Raw genomic sequence first — 23,952 nt, 5'->3', positions numbered from 1 at the left:
TGCATGTGTTGGAGAGTGAGGCCCAGGCAATATAGTAAAAAATACCTGTCAATACCTGTGCATTCCTTTATTTGCGTTACAGAACATAAGAAGAAATGAATTAATTAAATGACAGATCAAAGGCCTATTAATCCGTCCATGCAGTTCTTATTCATATCATACCAAACTCAGTCATATATATATGTCTAGCCTACGCTTAAAACAATCCAGTGATCCCGCGTCTATTATGTCACCCGATAATCTCTTCCACAAATCATACACCCTGTTTCCAAGCCAGTATTTACCCAGGACTTTCCTGGTTATATATTTATCCAATTTATATCCATTTTTTCTTGTTTTATTTTGTGTAGGTATATTTAATACTTTATTTCTATTTTCCTCCCCCGCCACCTTTGTTATTCCCTTTCATCTACTTGTTAAAACACCTCAGACAAACAGCAAACATTACCTGCAAACACCTGTGCAAGCGTGCATAGGTGTTTGCACGCTTGCAAACATATATATATATATACACAGAACAAGGACAATACCTATCAACAACTTGTACAACACTCCATCAACTTCCAATTATAATCTGCTACTGCAACAAGACTGAGTATATAAATAGATGAGAGAGTATAACAAGAGCTATATTAACTGGGTGGTAAATATATATACACTCAATAGACAACACCAACCAACGGATACAAACTGGATGAGTTTAAAAATCAGAAGTAAAAACTAAGTAAATACTGATTTGAAAATAGGGTAATTATAAATAGATATGGGATCTTTGGATTGTTTCAAGCGTAGGTTAGACATTATATATATATATATATATATATATATATATATATATATATATATATATATATATATATATATATATATATATATATGTATATATATATATATATATATATATATATATATATATATATATATATATATATATATATATATATATATATATATATATATATATTTTAGAGAGAGAGAGAGAGAGAGAGAGAGAGAGAGAGAGAGAGAGAGAGAGAGAGAGAGAGAGAGAGAGAGAGAGAGAGAGAGAGAGAGAGAGAGAGAGAGAGAGAGAGAGAGAGAGAGAGAGAGAGAGAGAGAGAGAGAGAGAGAGAGAGAGAGAGAGAGAGGTTTGGCTGGATATAAATGGGTGCTGCCTCGCATAGGCCCGTAGGCCTTCTGTTATTTCCTGTTAACTTATATTCTTCTTATCAGTCGTCTTATGCGAGAGACAACGCCGAGGCGACCCGGGCACCGCCTGGTACTCCTTTCAAAATATAAACAATGCTTAGAAAGGAATTTCTCAATAACCACAAGAAAATTGTCAAAAATATATTCCTAATCACCACCTCATGTAAATATACAATAAATAGAATGTATATTATCACTTTAAATAAATGAATACGATATAATACAAAGATGTAACTTTTTAATTTGTTTCCCGTCAAATGTGACTTGAAATGATAATGGAAGTCACATGTATATAATGAGTGTCGATTAAGCAGTTATTAGATGGGAGTGAAAGTGGACGGTTGGTTAGTTAGTGGTTGGGTGGTTAGCGAGACTATGGCAGGTCGACGGACAGGTGAAGCAAGCTCCGTAATTGGCCGGGATGTGTTGTGTGAGGTCTAGGGTGTGCTGTGTGAGGTCTAGGGTGTGGTGTGTGAGGTCTAGGATGTGTTGTGTGAGGTCTAGGGTGTGGTGTGTGAGGTCTAGGGTGTAGTGTGTGAGGTCTAGGGTGTGGTGTGTGAGGTCTAGGGTGTGGTGTGTGAGGTCTAGGATGTGGTGTGTGATTTCTAGGATGTGTTGTGTGAGGTCTAGGATGTGTTGTGTGAGGTCTAGGATGTGGTGTGTGAGGTCTAGGATATGGTGTGTGAGGTCTAGGGTGTGGTGTGTGAGGTCTAGGATGTGGTGTGTGAGGTCTAGGGTGTGGTGTGTGAGGTCTAGGATGTGTTGTGTGAGGTCTAGGATGTGGTGTGTGAGGTCTAGGATGTGGTGTGTGAGGTCTAGGGTGTGTTGTGTGAGGTCTAGGATGTGGTGTGTGAGGTCTAGGGTGTGTTGTGTGAGGTCTAGGGTGTGCTGTGAGCTCCAGGGTGTAGTGTGAGCCCCAGGTCTAAGGTGAGGGGTTGCAGTGGCATATCTGAGGGCAGCTCGCGGCCTGTCACGAGCATTCAACATGAGATGCTACAGTGAAATTAAATGGAAATTGCTTGCAATTGAATAGGCAGCGGATCCCAGACGGTGCCAGCGGCTCTGAAGGTGGGAGGCACTATGACATGACACCCATGGTGTCATGTCTCTTATACGCGAGAATGGTAAATAATCCCCCCACATATGGCCACCATACACTCACACTGCTAAAACTGTAGGATCTATTGAACATGCACTCAGACACTGCATTAACATGCACTCCAGGATTGCATAAAACAGTGTGTGTACCTCATCAGCGAGAGTGCGTTTCTTGAGTGCAAATACTCTCAGCAGTAAGAATAGTAATAGAGGTGATTAGAGTGCGTTTAATAAGAACAGTTTCGCCATATAGATTAATGTAATTAGACTGTGAAGTCATTAGTGAAGACAGCAACAGCAGGACCAGAACACGATCATAGACGCTGCTTACGACAGCGACAGCACTGTAAAGAGTAAGAAAGTGTCATTAATAAAGAGAGGAACAAGACCATACAACTAACAGTAAAGATACTTCAATAAAGAGAGTGCCATCAAGAGTCGCATCAGGCTATGATGCATACGTCAGGCTGAGAAACAGCTCGGTCCAACAGTCTGATTAACCAGATCACCAACCAGCAGGCCTGGCCAGAGACCGGGCCGAGGGGGGGGGGGGGGCATTGATTACCGGAATCAAAGCAAGATAAGGGAATGCAACAACGAAGACACTGCCACAAGAAACATATTGCATAAGCAACAGCCGTTCTAAGTCCTCGCCTCATAGAAGATAACAAGATAGCTAATATTCATGGATTATTACTGTGCTCTGTAGTCATTTACGACAACAGACTCTCGTAGTGCGTGGTCGAGTGAGAGGGAGGAGGGCAGGAAGAATATCATGAACTCTTGTCTTCACAAGAACCAAGAGTCTTATTGATTAATGGAATGTATATATATATATATATATATATATATATATATATCTATATATATATATATATATATATATATATATATATATATATATATATATATATATATATATATATATATATATATATATATATATATATATATATTTTTGCGTGTGTAGAGTCACAAAAATTCTTGATTGGTTGCGATTTGTTCAAAGTTGACCACTACATTCGGTGCGTAAAGCTGGTGTATGGTGAGTGTGTGAGTGTGTGTGTGTGTGTGTGTGTGTGTGTGTGTGTGTGTGTGTGTGTGTGTGTGTGTGTGTGTGTGTGTGTGTGTGTGTGTGTGTGTGAACTCACCTAATTGTGCTTGCGGGGGTTGAGCTTTGGCTCTTTGGTCCATGTGTGTGTGTGTGAACTCACCTAATTGTGCTTGCGGGGGTTGAGCTTTGGCTCTTTGGTCCATGTGTGTGTGTGTGTGTGTGTGTGCAGACATGAATTATGTTGCTATGTACTCAATTCCTTGGAAATACAATATATTTTCACAATTGAAACTTAACATTCTCAGAAAGTGTTATAGACATTGAATAATAATTCACGATTGCATTAGAAGAAGCCTGAATAAGCACTTTGTACGCATGCTCGTCTTCACTGGCTTGACACTTTACGTATTTTCATATCCACTAAGGAAAATTTTACGCATCTCCAGATCCTCTAAGGAAACTATGTACGCATGTCCATACCCACAGACAGAACTCTGTAAACATGTCTATACCCACAGACAGAACTCTGTAAACATGTCCATAGCCACAGACAGAACTCTGTACGCATGTCCATACCCATAGACAGAACTCTGTAAACGTGTCTATACCCACAGACAGAACTCTGTAAACATGTCCATACCCACAGACAGAACTCTGTAAACATGTCCATACCCACAGACAGAACTCTGTAAACGTGTCCATACCCACAGACAGAACTCTGTAAACATGTCCATACCCACAGACAGAACTCTGTAAACATGTCCATACCCACAGACAGAACTCTGTAAACATGTCCATACCCACAGACAGAACTCTGTAAACGTGTCCATACCCACAGACAGAACTCTGTAAACATGTCTATACCCACAGACAGAACTCTGTAAACATGTCCATACCCCCAGACAGAACTCTGTAAACATGTCCATACCCACAGACAGAACTCTGTAAACATGTCTATACCCACGGACAGAACTCTGTAAACATGTCTATACCCACGGACAGAACTCTGTAAACATGTCTATACCCACAGACAGAACTCTGTACACATATCTATACCCACAGACAAGAGTCTAAGTAACTCTTATGGTTCAATTAACATCAGATAATTGTCACTTCTTATATACGAATTAGAAAACAATTAACTTCACAGTTAATTAAATTAACATAACAGTACTTTTCGTGAGGTTATGGATCACAACTTCACAAAAAGTACTAATTACTCCACAAGGAAGAAAGTGAGGCAGTTATGAGGTGAAAACCCCCAGCCAGTAGGCCTATAACGCATTAGAAATACGAGAACAATGAGTCGGGATATGAGGACATAGTGAAGGAACGCTACCAACTAACTTGGTTCATCGGGGAATCGAACGCCGACCTTGGAAGATAAGTAGAGGCTACGTTCTAAGTTTCAGTCAAAGTAGAAGGAATGATTCAGTTGATGAATGATGAAAGTTTGATACTTTGTGTGTGGGATTACCCGGAAAAGCCTGTTATCGTCTAGCATACCAGCATGATAGATATCGTCTAGCATAACAGCACAAGAGAGATCGTCTAGCATACCAGCATGATAGATATCGTCTAGCATAACATCATGATAGATATCGTCCAGCATAACATCATGATATATATCATCTAGCATAATAGTTATCGTCTAGCTAGCATAAACGCAGGATAGTTATCTTCTTGCATTATCACACAGGGAAGTTGCTATCGTAATCTGGGTTCACACAAACAACTATCGTGGCAAAAGAACATACAAAGGAACCGTTATCGTGACCACAGTACACACAACCAGAATCAGCTATCGTGAAAACAGAACATACAACGAAACAGCTATCGTGACCACATTACACACAAAGAAACGGCTATCGTGACCCACGATACACACAAAGAAACGGCTATCGTGACCCACATTACACACAAAGAAACGGCTATCGTGACCGCATTACACACAAAGAAACGGCTATCTTGACCGCATTACACACAAAGAAACGGCTATCGTGACCCACATTACACACAAAGAAACGGCTATCGTGACCCACATTACACACAGAGAAACGGCTATCGTGACCACAGAACACATAACAAAAACAGCTATCATGAGCACAGCGCACGCAAAAAAACGGATATCCTGACCACACATATCAAACATTGCTCATTCATCCGCAAACTTATTTTGTATTCATTACCAACCATGACTGTAACACCAAATTACAGTCGTCTTGAATTTATTTGGATTTATTTGATTTGTATTTAAATGTATTTGAATTTATTTTCGTTAAAAGATAATACCAAGCCAATTTAACCAAATAAAATATGTTATTGGAATACAGTTCTAAGAATTTGGCTTCAGCAAGCCAAGGCATCATAAAAAAACTGAGATCGTGGTTATTCATTAACATGAATAATACTCATAAATATGAATGAATGTATCCATGAACATTAATGTATGATGTATATACGCATATCAAATGAAGGAAAACTTCGTGGTAACATGAATGTTAAAACGAAGCCAGTGTTCGGTTTATACGAAGCCAGTGTTCGGTTTATACGAAGCCTGTGTTCGGTTTATACGAAGCCTGTGTTCGGTTTATACGGAGCCAGTGTTCAGTTTATACAAAGCCAGTGTTCGGTTTATACGAAGCCAGTGTTCGGTTTATACGAAGCCAGTGTTCGGTTTATACGAAGCCAGTGTTCGGTTTATACGAAGCCAGTGTTCGGTTTATACAAAGCCTGTGTTCAGTTTATACGAAGCCAGTGTTCGGTTTATACGAAGCCAGTGTTCGGTTTATACGAAGCCTGTGTTCGGTTTATACGAAGCCAGTGTTCGGTTTATACGAAGTCAGTGTTCGGTTTATACAAAGCCAGTGTTCGGTTTATACGAAGCCAGTGTTCGGTTTATACAAAGCCAGTGTTCGGTTTATACGAAGCCAGTGTTCGGTTTATACGAAGCCAGTGTTCGGTTTATACAAAGCCAGTGTTCGGTTTATACAAAGCCAGTGTTCGGTTTATACGAAGCCAGTGTTCGGTTTATACAAAGCCAGTGTTCGGTTTATACAAAGCCAGTGTTCGGTTTATACAAAGCCAGTGTTCGGTTTATACAAAGCCAGTGTTCGGTTTATACGAAGCCAGTGTTCGGTTTATACAAAGCCAGTGTTCGGTTTATACGAAGCCAGTGTTCGGTTTATACGAAGCCAGTGTTCGGTTTATACAAAGCCAGTGTTCGGTTTATACAAAGCCAGTGTTCGGTTTATACAAAGCCAGTGTTCGGTTTATACAAAGCCAGTGTTCAGTTTATACAAAGCCAGTGTTCGGTTTATACAAAGCCAGTGTTCGGTTTAAACGAAGCTATTGTTCGATATATACTTACCGTTATGTTGGCATCTCAAGGCATAACACTGTTGATGTTGAACTGTTGCTTGCCAAGACAGCCAGTAGAAAACCAGTGGTAGAAATTGATGTGTGTGTTTCATTAGCAGTGACAAAGAGAATACTTAAACAAATATCTAATGAAAATCTCACCGCCCTAACAAATTCACAAAGACCTGAAAGTTGTAGCATTAAATATTATGATAGATATCGTGAGGAGACATCCACATATGGGACTAATAGAACAAGAACCCGGCTATGTGATGTTATAGTGGCCAGAATACGCCTGGGATATTGACGTATCTGGCAGCTTTCTCATAACCCAAATGTCGAGTACACAATGTGTCAACTTTGTGAAAGAGAAAACATGCACTCTCTTGAACATTATATTGTAGAATGTCCCATATATATATGAATACTAGAACACTTGATGATTTATTGGACTTGTACCCAAGATTAGCCATGTAATGTATCATTTATACAATGTATGTATGTGATGTAACCATATAACCCGAGCTTGTAAAATCATCTTAATCACCTTCAGTGGTTAAGGGATTAATTGCACGCTAGTTTCTCTATCAGCTATCTCACCCTGTCAAAGTAGGAGAGAAATATATATATATATATATATATATATATATATATATATATATATATATATATATATATATATATATATATATATATATATATATATATATATATATTTATGTACATGACACATCGAACACTTTATGTATATGGCAGACATAAATCTGTGTATCTATGTATTTACGTATGTAGCTTGGCTTAGCATTTTAAAAGCACTACAGTAACCTTCTGTGGTTGATTGTTCAATAAATAACTGAACTATAGGTTTAACAGATCTCTAACCCTGTCCATGTAGGACAGAAGAAAATGTATATATGCTGTTTAGCATAGTAAATGTGTGGCCACGTCTGTGGTAGAAAATAATAATAATAATAATAATAATAATAATAAATACTTTTTTTGCGTGGATTTTCATGTGTGTCTCATTGATTACAAAGACACTAAAACACATTTTTGGGGGCATTATTCTGGTATAGCAATTTTGCTATACTCTAAAAGATTTCTAGACTGACAGAAAGGCAAACATTTTTTACCAAAAATTATGTCCAAAACTATGAAAATGATATTATTGCTCTACGTGCTACGCTAGTGGCTTCTACCCCACCTCACCACACCCCTCTGACTGGGACTGCTCGGTGGAGCTACGGTCTTGCTTCTTGCATGGTCGGCGTTCGATTCCCGATGGTTCAAGTAGTTGGAAACCGTTCCTTCAATTTGTTGTCCTCAGAACCCAGCTAATTATGGCGGAGGGATGAGTGGTGTGAGGGGTGAGGGATAGGTGGTGAGAGAGGGAGTACTCACCTGTCAATACTTACCTATCAGTGTGTAGGTAGGAGTGAGGTGTAGCTCTTTATGCCCCGTCTAATGGCCTGTTGTGTTTCAACTTAACTTTTCAACTTTTCAACTCTGATTTTTAAATTCTTTGACGAATCGGGCCTTGAAGTTATGGATGGAGGTGGCTTCCGCTACTTCCTCTTTTAGAGCATTCTACATGTTAACTACCCATACAAACTACGAATATATTGTTACGTCTTTTGACTCATTTGCGTTTCTAGCTTCCACCTGTGTCCTCTTGTCCTGCTTTCTCAGTCTGAAGAGGCAATCCTTGTCCACATTATCAATTCCTCTCAGTATCTTGTATGTTGCGATCATATTCCCTCTAGGGTTGTAAGATTTAGTTCCATTAACCTATTTTCGTGGCTTGTACCTCTTAGCTCTGGTACCAACCTTTGTATTTAATTAACTTTTGCCCTTATGCTTCACAAAGTGTGGGTTCTATGCCGGTGATGAGTATTCCATTATTGGTTGAAAAATGGGGAAAAAAATTAGTCAGTGTCACATATGCTGCTGATGTTATCCTGTTTATGTGTAGCTCCGGTGTGAGTGTGGCAGCCATATCCACACCCAGATCCTTCTCTCTTTCTGATTCCTACAGCTGCCTTCTCTATGAGGTGTAGCTGCCTTCTGGTCTCTCTCACTCTCCCTCCCTTTACCATCTTAATTACCTTGCACTTGTTGGGATTGAATTCCAGCAACCATTTGTCTGACCACCGCTGGAGTTTTGACTCTTCGTTAGTGCCGTTCTATTGTTCTCTGTACTTTTCTCGTTTTTTCCTCTCCTTTCTCTAGCTTCTCTTCATCGCCTATTGAACCAGGAGTATACCTTTTCCATTCCCCGACTTCTCGAGTGGTATGAACTGTTCCATTGCTTCCGTTCCTCGGTGGGTGGATTGAGGACGGGATGGGAAGCGTTAGGAAGTGATGGAAAAGGTAGGAAGGAAGAGAATTGCGAATAAAGTTCGTCGAAATTTAAAAAAAAGAAGTATGATATGTTGCGGAAGCATAGAGCCAGACGAAAGGGAGGTGTGGGTATGGGAAAGGGGAAAAGGGAGGGGAAAGAGAGAGGGAGAAGAGGAGGGGAAAACAGAGAGGGAGGGAAGGAAGGAGGTTAGAATGATGAACATTCTAAGAACAACAAACTCGGTGATGCGAGACTTTTCTCAGTAATGAGTAACTTGTTCTTTCTTTCCTCAGCTTGTTCTTCCTTGAGCGGACGTCGTCTGAGGAACAGTGCAAGGGGGGGGGGGGATGTAAGTGGGTGTCCTACACCTATTTTCCTGGGTGTAGGACACACTACACCAATGTAAGATACACTACATTATAAGTCAAACAACACCCCATTTAAGATATGCTAAATCCTAAGTCACACTACACCCCATTTAAGATATACTACATCCTAACACACACTACACCCTGCGCAAGACACTGCACCCTCTCCTCGCATCTCACTGGAGACGAGGAAGAGCCACTGGCACTGTGCCGCTGGTGCCTTTATTCCAAGACCTCCTAGAATGGCCTCTGAGGCACAAGAGGAGTATATAGTATATATATATACCTGCTGTATGGGTAACAGCTTCTCCCCCTGTATCAACCTACCCTGCCTTTGTACCCTGGAGAGGCCACCCCAGACCGATAACCAGAGCACAACTCCATACCTTGAGGTGCTTCCGGGGCTTAGCGTCCCCGCGGCCCGGCCGTCGACCAGGCCTCCAGTCTTCGACCAGGCCGTCGACCAGGCCTCCAGTCTTCGACCAGGCCGTCGACCAGGCCTCCAGTCTTCGACCAGGCCGCCGACCAGGCCTCCATAGTCTTCTGAGACTGATAGATGCCTACTACCACTGCTACTAGCGATGAGTTACGTTGTTCATTCACTCCAAGTTAAAGCCTAGTTGATGGTTGGTTAGTAATTAAGCTATTGCGATGACCTTAACGACCTTCCAAGCTCACATGACTCACGACTGTCATACGGTATGACAGTATGACACATGACTCCAGGGTTAGGTTTCTGATGCTCACGAAACTCAAATTGAGAGGTCGACTAAAATGGTCGACAGAATCATACTGTTCCCGGAGGATTTCCAACTTTGCTGCTAAGGTAAAAGTTATTTTCTTCGTCTTCCGGAACTTTAAGTCTTTGGTCTTTGGACGTGACAGGCAGAGTATTTTCCAAGTCAGCTTAATTCCTCAGCATTGGACTTTCTGTACAGAGTTAAGTTACGCACACAGATACACACACACACACACACGCACACACGCACATACACGCACATACACGCACATACACACACACACACACACACACACACACACACGCACACGGGCCTCGTAGCCTGGTGGAGGGCCTCGTCGCCTGGTGGATAGCGCGCAGGACTCGTAATTCTGAGGCGCGGGTTCGATTCCCGCACGAGGCAGGAACAAATGGGCAAAGTTTCTTTCACCCTGAATGCCCCTGTTACCTAGCAGTAAATAGGTACCTGGGAGTTAGTCAGCTGTCACAGGATGCTTCCTGGTGTGTGTGTGTGTGGTGTGTGGTGTGAGGGGAAAAAAGTAGTTAACAGTTGATTGACAGTTGAGAGGCGGGCCGAAAGAGCAAATTTCATCCCCCGCAAACACAACTAGGTGAATACAACTAGGTGAATACACACACACGCACACACACACACACGCACACACACACACACACACACACACACACACACACACACACACACACACACACACACACACACACACACACACACACATATTCAGTTGAGAGGCGGGACCAAAGAGCCAGAGCTCAACCCCCGCAAGCCCAGTTAGGTGAGTACACACACACACACACACACACACATTGATGTGTGGAGTGGAGGAGGCAGACTCCATACACAGCTTCAAATGTAGATATGATAGACCCCAATAGGCTCAGGAATCTGTACACCAGTTGACTGACAGTTGAGAGGCGGGACCAAAGAGCCAGAGATCAACCCCCGCAAGTACAACTAGGTGAGTACACACATGCATACCTAGTAAATATGTAGATTCATTGCTAAAAGCACTAACATACATGTCAAAAGGTAATATTTTCAACACTTTAGCACGCAAATGTTATTCTCCTCTTCTATACACTTCAAACATTTGAAGGTTGAGCTCCGCTTATGTACAATTTATACACTCAAACGTTGAGCTTTGCTTCTATACAATCCACTTAACCTGGACGGTAGAGCGACGGCATTACTTCATGTGGCGGTGTGCAGTTTCATTCAACTCCCAGGTACCTATTTACTGCTAGGTAATAGGAGTAACAGGGGGAAAGAAACTCTGCCCCATCTGTTTCCGCCGGCGCCGGGAATCGAACCCCGGTCCACAGGATAATGTATTAATCGTGCTGTCCACTCAGCCACCAGCGCCACTCAGCCATATGTGTGTGTGTGTGTGTGTGTGTGTGTGTGTGTGTGTGTGTGTGTGTGTGTGTGTGTGTGTGTACTCACCTAATTGTACTCACCTAATTGTGCTTGCGGGGGTTGAGCTCTGGCTCTTTGGTCCCGCCTCTCAACCGTCAATCAACTGGTGTACAGATTCCTGAGCCTATTGGGCTCTATCATATCTACATTTGAAACTGTGAATGGAGTCAGCCTCCACCACATCACTTCCTAATGCATTCCATTTGCTAACTACTCTGACACTGAAAAAGTTCTTTCTAACGTCTCTGTGGCTCATTTGGGTACTCAGCTTCCACCTGTGTCCCCTTGTTCGCGTCCCACCAGTGTTGAAAAGTTCGTCCTTGTTTACCCGGTCGATTCCCCTGAGGATTTTGTAGGTTGTGATCATGTCCCCCCTTACTCTTCTGTCTTCCAGTGTCGTGAGGTGCATTTCCCGCAGCCTTTCCTCATAACTCATGCCTCTTAGTTCTGGGACTAGTCTAGTAGCATACCTTTGGACTTTTTCCAGCTTCGTCTTGTGCTTGACAAGGTACGGGCTCCATGCTGGGGCCGCATACTCCAGGATTGGTCTTACATATGTGGTGTACAAGATTCTGAATGATTCCTTACACAGGTTCCTGAACGCCGTTCTGATGTTAGCCAGCCTCGCATATGCCGCAGACGTTATTCTCTTTATGTGGGCTTCAGGAGACAGGTTTGGTGTGATATCAACTCCTAGATCTTTCTCTCTGTCTGTTTCATTAAGTACTTAAGTGTGTGTGTGTGTGTGTGTGTGTGTGTGTGTGTGTGTGTGTGTAAATCACGAAGAAATTAACATGTGATGAACAATGTGACAATGTCAGACCACGGCGGACCAATTGAAACAGGAATTTCCTTAAGTGCTTTCGTATATTTAATACATCTTCAGAAGGAGTGATGTATTCCTTCTGAAGATGTATTAATATACGAAAGTACTTAAGGAAATTCCTGGTTCAATTCTTCCTCCGTGGACTGACATTGCTCTATTATCTATCTATCTATCTATATATATATATATATATATATATATATATATATATATATATATATATATATATATATATATATATATATATATATATATATATATATATATATGTATATATATATATATATATATATATATATATATATATATATATATATATATTAGTATATTTTGGTAGCAGTCTTTCCTGTAGACATATATTATTAAATATGACCGAAAAAGTAAGATTAATAATTCTAACACGAATTTTCTCAATCTTTCGTACATTACGCTTCACTGTTGGAGGTAAATCAAAAATCACTTCTCCAAAATTCATTTTTATTTCTAGTCTGACGCGACACGGGCGCGTTTCGTAAAACTTATTACATTTTCAAAGACTTCACAAATACACAACTGATTAGAACGTATCTCTGATTTTATATCTACATTTGAGTGAGGTGGTAAGGGTGATGTGGCATTAACACAAGACAGAACAGGAGGGGATATTAATAGGGTATTAAAAGTATCAACACAAGACAGAACAGAAACAATGGGTATTGAATAGAAGTGTTTGTAGAAAGCCTATTGGTCCATATTTCTTGATGCTTCTATATTGGAGCGGAGTCTTGAGGTGGGTAGAATATAGTTGTGCAATAATTGGCTGTTGATTGCTGGTGCAGAGTTCTTCGTTGAAGAACTCTGTAGGGTAAGGCAGGTCCTAGTCAATAACGGCTTCTCCAATGGTTTCATCGAAGACATCAGAAGAAGGAAAGTGAAAAGCCATGCAACCTCTGAAGAGACAACTAACACAACACCTATACCCCCTATTAGACTATTTTACAGGAACTTCTTTTCCACAGCTCATAAAACGGAGGAAAGGGTCCTGAAAGATATTGTTAATAGAAACGTTATCCCTACAGACAAAAATCAGAGGATACAACTGACGATTTACTATAAAACCAGAAAAACGGCCAGCCTACTCATGAGAAACTCTCCAGACACAAAACAGAACGCTTTAAAAGAGACTAATGTCGTCTATGCCTTCAAATGCCCACTTGGGGACTGTAAGCTCCAAAAAAACCAGTATATAGGCAAGACAACAACATCTCTTTCTAGGCGTTTAACGATGCATAAGCAACAGGGCTCCATTAAGGAACATATAATCTCTTCCCATAACCAAACCATCGCCAGAGAAATCCTAGTAAACAACACAGAAATCATCGATAGATACAGCGATAGCAGGCGGCTTGACGTTTGCGAGGCACTACACATCAAGAGGTCAACACCAGCAATCAACAGCCAATTATTGCACAACTATATTCTACCCACCTCAAGACTCCGCTCCAATATAGAAGCATCAAGAAATATGGACCAATAGGCTTTCTACAAACACTTCTATTCAATACCCATTGTTTCTGTTCTGTCTTGTGTTGATACTTTTAATACCCTATTAATATCCCCTCCTGTTCTGTCTTGTGTTAATGCCACATCACCCTTACCACCTCACTCAAATGTAGATATAAAATCAGAGATACGTTCTAATCAGTTGTGTATTTGTGAAGTCTTTGAAAATGTAATAAGTTTTACGAAACGCGCCCGTGTCGCGTCAGACTAGAAATAAAAATGAATTTTGGAGAAATGATTTTTGATTTACCTCCAACAGTGAAGCGTAATGTACGAAAGATTGAGAAAATTCGTGTTAGAATTATTAATCTTACTTTTTCGGTCATATTTAATAATATATATATATATATATATATATATATATATATATATATATATATATATATATATATATATATATATATATATATACATATATATATATATATATATATATATATATATATATATATATATATATATATATATATATATATATATATATATATATATATATATATATATATGTATATGTGACAATGTCAGACCACGGAGGAAAAATGAAACAGGAATTTCCTGAAGTACTTTCGTATATTAAATACATCTTCAGAAGGTCAATACGACCTTCTGAAGATGTATTTAATATACGAAAGTACTTAAGGAAATTCCTGTTTCATTTTTCCTCCGTGGTCTGACATTGTCACATTCTTAATCACGTGTTTATTTTCGTGATATACACACATGTATATGTATATATATATATATATATATATATATATATATATATATATATATATATATATATATATATATATATATATATATATATATAATTATAGAATATGACAGAAAGGGTGAGAGCAAAGATTATATCACGAATCCTCTCTATTTCCTACATTTTTCTTAACTTGAGAAGAAAGTTGAGCAATTTACTTTCCAAAGAAAATTACACAGTTTATTTGGTCTAACGCTAAGAGACGCGTTTGGTGGATCCTATCCACACTGAAATGTAATCCGCCCTCACACTCGTGAGGATTGAATCGTCTAAGAATACATGGCTTGTAAGATGATCCAAGCAAAGCGTACCTCTAGCTCCTATACACTAAGCACTCTCAATATCGCAATATGTATATAGTATATAGATATATGAGAAAATCGTTGGAACATGGCAGTGGAATCGAACCCTCGTCTGGGGTCGCGTGTTCCCAATTTCAACTAATCCAAATATTTTTTTTTCTCGTACCTAACTCCTCTTTGAATGAACAACAATTTGAGTAAACTCAAACGCGTCTAGAGAGAGAGGTTGACTGAGCGTATCATCTAAAATCTCGCGAAAATTGAGTCAAATAGCTTGGAAAAAATATTCTTTGGTGCGAGATGGGCTTCACGCTCAAACTGGGTAATAAGTGTGGCTGGTTACGTTTTGTGGAGGATAACTATGCAAGTTGTGTTTCCTTAGAGACATTTTATTCCTGGTTTATATTATGTTGTGATGGTGTATAGTGTGTGTGGGAGGGGAGGAGGGAGGGAATGTGTGCGTGTGTGTGTGTGTGTGTGTGTGTGTGTGTGTGTGTGTGTGTGTGTGTGTGTGTGTGTGTGTGTGTGTGTACTCACCTATTTGTACTCACCTATTTGTGCTTGCGGGGGTTGAGCTTTGGCTCTTTGGTCCCGCCTCTCAACTGTCAATCAACTGGTGTACAGGTTCCTGAGCCTATTGGGCTCTATCATATCTACATTTGAAACTGTGTATGGAGTCAGCCTCCACTACATCACTGCCTAATGCATTCCATCCGTTAACTACTCTGACACTGAAAAAGTTCCTTCTAATATCCCTGTGGCTCATGTGGGTACTCAGTTTCCACCTGTGTCCCCTTGTTCGCGTCCCTCCAGTGTTGAATAGTTTATCCTTGTTTACCCGGTCGATTCCCCTGAGGATTTTGTATGTTGTGATCATGTCTCCCCTTACTCTTCTGTCCTCCAGGGTCGTAAGGTGCATTTTCCGCAGCCTTTCCTCGTAACTCATGCCTCATACTTCTGGGACTAGTCTAGTACCATACCTTTGGACTTTTTCCAGCTTCGTCTTGTGCTTGACAAGGTACGGGCTCCATGCTGGGGCTGCATACTCCAGGATTGGTCTTACATATGTGGTGTACAAGATTCTGAATGATTCCTTACACAGGTTCCTGAAGGCTGTTCTGATGTTAGCCAGCCTCGCATATGCCGCAGACGTTATTCTTTTTATGTGGGCTTCAGGAGACAGGTTTGGTGTGATATCAACTCCTAGATCTTTCTCTCTGTCCGTTTCATTAAGTACTTCATCTCCTATTTTGTATCCAGTGTCTGGCCTCCTGTTTCCACTGCCTAGTTTCATTACTTTGCATTTACTCGGGTTGAACTTCAACCGCCATTTGTTGGACCATTTACTCAGTCTGTCTAGGCCATCTTGTAGCCTCCTACTATCATCCTCTGTTTCAATCCTCCTCATAATTTTTGCATCATCAGCAAACATTGAGAGAAACGATTCTATACCCTCTGTGTGTGTGTATTCACCTAGTTGTATTCACCTAGTTGTGTTTGCGGGGGTTGAGCTTTGCTCTTTCGGCCCGCATCTCAACTGTCAATCAACTATTTACTAACTACTTTTTTTTTCTCCACACCACACACACACACACCCGAGGAAGCAGCCCGTGACAGCTGACTTACTCCCAGGTACCTATTTACTGCTAGGTAACAGGGGCATTCAGGGTGAAAGAAACTTTGCCCATTTGTTTCTGCCTGGTGCGGGAATCGAACCCGCGCCACAGAATTATGAGTCCTGCGCGCTATCCACCAGGCGACGAGGCCCTCCACCAGGCTACGAGGCCCGTGTGCGTGTGTGTGTGTGTGTGTGCGTGTATGTGCGTGTGTGTGCGTGTATGTGCGTGTGTGTGTGTGTGTGCTTGTGTGTCTGTGTGTGTGTGTGTGTGTGTGTGTGTGTGTGTGTGTGTGTGTGTGTGTGTGTGTGTGTGTGTGTGTGTGTGTGTGTGTGTGTGTGTGTGTGTGTGTGTGTGTGTGTGTGTGCGTGTATGTGCGTGTGTGTGCGTGTATGTGCGTGTGTGTGTGTGTGTGTGCGTGTGTGTGTGTGTGTGTGTGTGTGTGTGTGTGTGTGTGTGTGTGTGTGTGTGTGTGTGTGTGTGTGTGTGTGTGTGTGTGTGTGTGTGGTGTGTGTGTGTGTTTGGTTTTTGGCTGTGTAATTTCCGACTTTTTTCGGTCAATTATCATAGGTCAAGCGACGGAGAAATAGAAAATAACATGACCTAAAAAATAATTTGATCTCAAATATGATTAGGATCAGCAGTTTTCAATGTGAAAAACACAACGTAATTCCTCATAATATGCCTCATCAACTAGATTATCGTGAGTTGTGAGAATGTCTGAGATAACTTGACTTGAGATGACTACAGAACGTTGGGAGACTGCAGCCTCTTCCGACAGCTTATTCCTCGATATTGTAATGACAAAATATTTGTAATTAGCTAACATTATAATTATACAAGGTGTGCAGATTACATGCAACTGTTAATTGAAAAATCTCGGCTGAGGTATGATTAAGACCTTTTGTGCTCTCACTAACCCTTTTTAGCCCTACCGCTCACAGGATAAGTATGAGGTGCACAATAAACTACTGCTCACAGGATAGGTTTGAGACACAATAAACTAGCCACATCCCGGAGCAACAATCAAAATCCTTTTCATCTGTCATAATTGTGAATTTGATTACAAGACAATGAGCGATAATCTTGTTTCCATCTGAACAGATTGAAGTAGCTATCCTACTCCGCTGGGACATAGTATCTTTATCTAAGTCTGCTACAGACCAGGTTGTTTAATAACACGTTTTAACCACAATCGTTTCACCCAGAAACATGATGGAACCATCGCAAACAATTCGCTAAAAGCGGAGTGGAGGGGAGAGAAAAAACGCGAATAATGCTAAACAAAACTTTCAGCACTGGGCATCAAGTCAAAATCTCTAACGGGAAATCACGCCAAATTCTTGACTGAATCACGAGTCTGTCTCTCTAAGAGAACTCCTTGCCTGAACACACCTGGGTAGGGGCCTGGTAGCCTGGTGGATAGAGCGCAGGATTCGTAATTCTGTGGCGCGGGTTCGATTCCCGCACCAGGCAGAAACAAATGGGCAAAGTTTCTTTCGCCCTGAATGCCCCTGTTACCTAGCAGTAAATAGGTACCTGGGAGTTAGTCAGCTGTCACGGGCTGCTTCCTGGTGTGTGTGTGTGTGTGTGTGTGGTGTGGAAAAAAAATAGTAGTTAGTAAAGAGTTGATTGACAGTTGAAAGGCGGGCCGAATAATCAAAGCTCAACCCCCGCAAACACAACTAGGTGAATACAATTAGGTGAATACACCTGCATGTAGCTTATGCTAACTATCAATGGTTTTAACGAAGATAATCTGAAACGATAGCGAATTCGTGAAAAAAAAACAGCATGGGAAAAAACGGAGATTTATCAGGTGCCTCGATCAAATTAATACCTCAATCTCATGCTTAATTTTGTACCTAATCCACACAAGACAAAGCAGGATAATACATTTTTCAGAAGAAATAACGTATTTACCGGCAGAAGGACGAATGATTTTCGTTCACACCTAAAAGAGTATACTATACACTAATCCATACATACATAAAGTATACACTAATCTATACATACCTATACACTTTATCCAGAAAAGCATAAAATTCATGTGGTTTCCCCTTATAAAACAACTTGACCAACGCTTTCAATTATGAGGAAACACTAAAATATCATTTTACCACAAAATATCTTTGTAAAAATGGCACCTATTTTACCCTTGGCAATTACGAGAGTGATCGTGCGTTGGAAAACATCCCGGGGTACAACTGAGCTCGAGCACTCAACTTAATAACCAAGCTTTTTCTCTCATCAACTTCAAGCATAACTCTTGGCCGCTTGGAGATCCAATTCTCACCAGCATGAAAATCCAACTCTCGGTAAATCCTTATATATTTTTTTTAGACTCTTACTTGCCACTGGATGTGGCTGCATACCTTAAGTCAAACTTAATTAACTTGCGAACATCTACTTATTGAGGTTAATTGATGACTGTTATATTGTTCCATGGTATAGAGCAAATTATATATATATATATATATATATATATATATATATATATATATATATATATATATATATATATATATATATATATATATATATACATATATATATATATATATATGTATATATATATATATATATATATATATATATATATATATATATATATATATATATATATATATATATATATATATATATATATATAAACGTAAGTCTTACCATAAGTATTTTTGCTTTAGATGTATCCGAGAGGCGGTTCTGAGTCTTTGTGTACCGTTTGCCCAGTTACCTGTACCCCCTGTTCTTGTTTTTTTTTGCCTTACACGTGCAAGTGTTGAATTCTAGTTGCCATTTCTTGGATTTGGCACTCTATGTTTTCATGAAGTGCAGTATTCAATCGTCCCGACTTACTCATTTGTTTGAAATCCCCAAACACGTAGAACTCCCCCCCCCCCACTCACCTAACCACTTGGGCTGGACGGTAGAGCGACGGTCTCGCTTCATGCAGATCGGCGTTCAATCCCCGACCGGCCAAATGGTTGGGCACCATTCTTTCCCCCCGTTCCATCCCAAATACTTATCCTGACCCCTTCCCAGTGCTATATAGTCGTAATGGCTTGGCATTGTCCCCTGATAACTCCCTCCCTCCCCCCCCCCCCTTCACCTCCCGTGGCTAAATTTTGACATGGTTGAGGAATAATGTGTATTTATGCCGATCATTGAATGACTTTGCTTTGAAGCTGGTCAGATTTCTTGAATCTCAATGTGACACTCTGTTTCCTATCTGTTAGCTAATTTCTTTTCACTGATGGTTTAGGAATTTTTAGAAATATGACACTGCCAATTCCTCTCTACGTCTTAAGAAGCACTCCAAAACTGGCATGATTTTTCTTCTATAAAGTTGTTTTGGTGCTTGCTAGAACCGTAATCCTGTTTTGTAGTTGTTATAACAATCTCATCTTATACATATTAGCAAAGAAATAACACTAACGTGATTATAGTAGTCTTAATATGGAAAGATTCCAGAAACAACTTCAGGAATCTTTCCTTATTGGACTCCGTACAAGTGTCAACACTAGACTCGACACAAGCCTGGTCGAGGACCGAGCCGCGGTGACGTTGAGCCCCGAAACAGGTACACTCAGCCCCCTTCAGTAGGAAGACCCCACGTTTGATACGTGGGCCGCCGTCCAAGCTTTCTATCACGACAGTTTGATCCGCTCAAGCAGACTGTTAGTGTTCGCAAATATTTACGAGAAAAGGGGATTTTTTTTTAAGTTCGGTTTTGGCTTTAATGCCAATTCAACTCTGGAGAGTTGTTAAGGTTCTACAGTAACTACCTGTTATCAAAATGATGATTATTATTATTTTTTAGCATAATTTTTTATATATTAAAATGTGATTAACTATTTGATTAATATATTGATTAATATGATTATTTTATATTATTGTTAATATTTTTTTAATATTATTTGATATTATTTGGTATTATTGATTAATAATAATAATATAATTACCACTAATATTATTATTAATCTCTGCAGCTTAATAATAGTCGTAGACTATCTATATTATCTCCAGGATGGAGATTCCTCCTTGCTATTGTCAAGCCAGAGAGAGAAAGAGAGAAAGAAAAAGAGCGAGAACGAGAGAGAGAGAGAGAGAGAGAGAGAGAGAGAGAGAGAGAGAGAGAGAGAGAGAGAGAGAGAGAGAGAGAGAGAGAGAGAGAGAGAGAGAGAGAGAGCGAGGGAGAGGGAGAGAGACAGAGAAGCAGAAGAGAGAAAAAGAACGAGTAAGAGAGAGAAAGATAGTGGAAGATAGAGGTAAAAAAAGATGAATGCGGTTATTTCCGCTGAATTGTTAAATACAACTCCAACGATAAACTTTCCAGTCATTGGTCTTGGGTTCCTCCCGCTACGCGACGGGCTTGGCAAGCCGGTATAAGTCCCCTCATGTTTAACATAGTAAAAAGTAATTGGATGTATATCTCAATTCAGTGAAATGTTTGAAGGAAAATAAGATACGTGTGTGTGTGTGTGTGTGTGTGTGTGTGTGTGTGTGTGTGTGTGTGTGTGTGTGTGTGTGTGTGTGTGTGTGTGTGCGTGTGTGTGTGTGTGTGTGTGTGTGTGTGTGTGTGTGTGTGTGTGTGTGTGTCTGCAGGATCGAGAATTGACTTTTGGATCCCGTCTTGGATGTGTGTGTGTGTGTGTGTGTGTGTGTGTGTGTGTGTGTGTGTGTGTGTGTGTGTGTGTGTGTGTGTGTGTGTGTGTCTGCAGGATCGAGAATTGACTTTTGGATCCCGTCTTGGATGTGTGTGTGTGTGTGTGTGTGTGTGTGTGTGTGTGTGTGTGTGTGTGTGTGTGTGTGTGTGTGTGTGTGTGTGTGTGTGTGTGTGTGTTTTGCATTGCATTGGTAGCCTTTAAAAATGTCCACATTTCAGCAAAAGTTGAAAAACAACAAATTATATAGTAAAAACGACCAATTAAGTAAAACAATACACTTTAAGACAACTAAATTGAACGAGGTTTTCTCCATGGTCTTAGAAGAATGTAAGGAAGAGCTCATTCAATCCCCGTGAACCATATGTAAACAAATCATCGTTAGAACAGGGCATTGTATAACTTTCGTGAATAGCGTAATAGATCACTGATATCTTGTCGTAGGCTACATCTTAGAGCAAACAATATGTCTTGTAGACTACGAATTTTTTCATATATGTCCACTACATTGGCCAGATGTTCTCCCCACACTGATCTTCAACACGACCCATACCCCTGACTATATATGTGCAAACGGCCCGCCCTCTACACACAACTGACTATATATCTGCAAGATGGCCCGCCCTCTCCATACAACTGACCATATATCTGCAAGACGGCCCGCTCCTGTGCCAGGTAAGTCCACTACGGGCTCACTATAGCCCGTGCTACTTGCCCCACTCCTGTGCCAGGTACGTTACGGGCTCACCATAGCCCGTGCTACTTGGAACTTGTTCCGAGTAGCTGAATCTATAACAACAACAACAACACGAAACCGTTCATGCAAAAATTACTTTAATTTTCTGAAGATAAAAAACAAATATCTGTAGTCAATAAGAACACAAGAAACAACAACTGTATCAAGAGCATTGCAGGCTCGAACTTTTCTCTGTAGTTCGGTGGTACAGACAGTCGGTTCATATCCGATTGTTCCCGAGTTCGATTCCTAGGTCTGGGCGATACGGTTGTAAGATTTTCCCTGCACTTGATTGGCTCTGCTCATCACGCAGTAAAATAGACACCCAGGAATTAGGAAACTGTTGTGGGTGGCATCGTGGGAAAAGGTCTACCATTGGTTTAGGTATTACGTTAAGCTCGATCATTCTGACAAGCTTCGTCAACCAGTCAATGTGAAACAAAGAGCAAATTACAGAAAAATAACTGAGAGGAGTTAATTAATACCTGTAACCTACTACCTACACGGGCGCCTGACAGCTGGGTGAACAGCGGTTCGGATTCGTACTCCTGAGGTTCCGGGTTCGATCCCCGGTGGAGGCGGAGACAAATGAGAAAAATGTTTCATTCATCCTAATGCTCCTGTTACCTAGCAGTAAATAGGTACCTAGAAGTTAGACAGCTGCTACGGGCTGCTTCCTGGGGCGTGTGTAACACAATTAATGTATAATGTGTGTGTGGTCGAGGACCGGGCCGCGGGGACGCTAAGCCCCGAAATCATCTCAAGAAAACCTCAAGAAGCTACTCACCTTATGTAAATATTGGTGAACTGTGGCTCCTTTCTTGAATAGCAGCGGTCTTTACACGGGCTGAAATTTTGTACTGTAATGAAGGTGACACATTCACTCCTGTGATGTGTCGGGGTGACACATACACTCCTGTGAGTCCCCCCGGGCGTCTTAGACAGGATCAGTCCTGCCGAGTCTCCTAGGGTCCTCCTTACATTGCTAAACCCTTTGTGCCGAACTGTTTCATGTTAATGTCTTCACTACAGCATCGAGTACCGTCTCACCATTTTCGAACAAACAATTCTTTATTTTTTTTGTATTAAACCTCTGTTGCATTCATTTTCATGTTTGAGTAATGGTGTACATCTTGCTGGACTTTTCAGTGCGTGTCAAGCGACATTATTTACAGTATATTTTGAGTTCTAAATGACGGCGTCCGATGATATAGCCGGAAAGGTTACTCGTCTGAGAAATGCGATCATTGGCAGTATTCGCTGACCGTGTGAATAAAGAGGTTCTTAAAATACACACTGACATAAAACACTAAGAACTGAGTGTAATCTCGGTGTTCTGAGTGGGTGGAGAGGGAACAAACCTGTCCACAAGTCACTGTTGAGTAGCCTGATTGTACACACCTGCCCGCAAGTCACTGTTGAGTAGCCTGATTGTGCACACCTGCCCGCAAGTCACTGTTGAGTAGCCTGATTGTACACACCTGCCCGCAAGTCACGCTTGAGTGGCTTGACGGTGGACACACAGCTGTCCGGAATACACTGTTAAGTGTCTTTGAGAGTGCACACACACACACACACCTATCCCCCTACACACACATATAGGTACTGCCCCAGTAGACGTGTCGTAGCGATTAGGAAAACACTACGAAATAGTATTCATTTAACTTGAAAATTTTCAAAAGGAAACCGCACACATCCGCTCGTCTTGAACTACGGTTTAATTGAAATAGGATTTGAGCTCTTCATACAGGAAACACTAGACGTTCCTCTTGCAATATCAACACTGTTGCGTATTCATCACTAGGCAACATGTAAAACTAGAAGATGTATAACGTCAAAAATGTATAATGCAAAAGTTCAGTGCAGAATGAAGGTATCAGTATACATCGATAGACAACACAATGCACTTGTCAACGCTGATGAAAA

General features: G+C 40.8%; 1 protein-coding gene across 1 annotated transcript in view; it reads right to left on the bottom strand.

Moving 5' to 3' along the window:
* Positions 1–22,951, bottom strand: part of LOC123755369 (protein turtle homolog B) — a 100,458-nt gene extending 77,507 nt beyond the window's left edge. The window contains exon 1 of the mRNA XM_045737927.2: positions 22,814–22,951. The gene's annotated coding sequence lies outside the window, so the exon portion shown is untranslated. The remainder of the gene's footprint in view (positions 1–22,813) is intronic.
* Positions 22,952–23,952: the final 1,001 nt, after the last annotated feature.

This window comes from Procambarus clarkii, chromosome 20, assembly GCF_040958095.1.
Source record: "Procambarus clarkii isolate CNS0578487 chromosome 20, FALCON_Pclarkii_2.0, whole genome shotgun sequence".
NCBI classification, from domain to species: domain Eukaryota; kingdom Metazoa; phylum Arthropoda; class Malacostraca; order Decapoda; family Cambaridae; genus Procambarus; species Procambarus clarkii.
The sequence above is the reverse complement of the archived record's forward strand: the minus strand, read 5'-3'. Positions and strand labels throughout refer to the sequence as shown.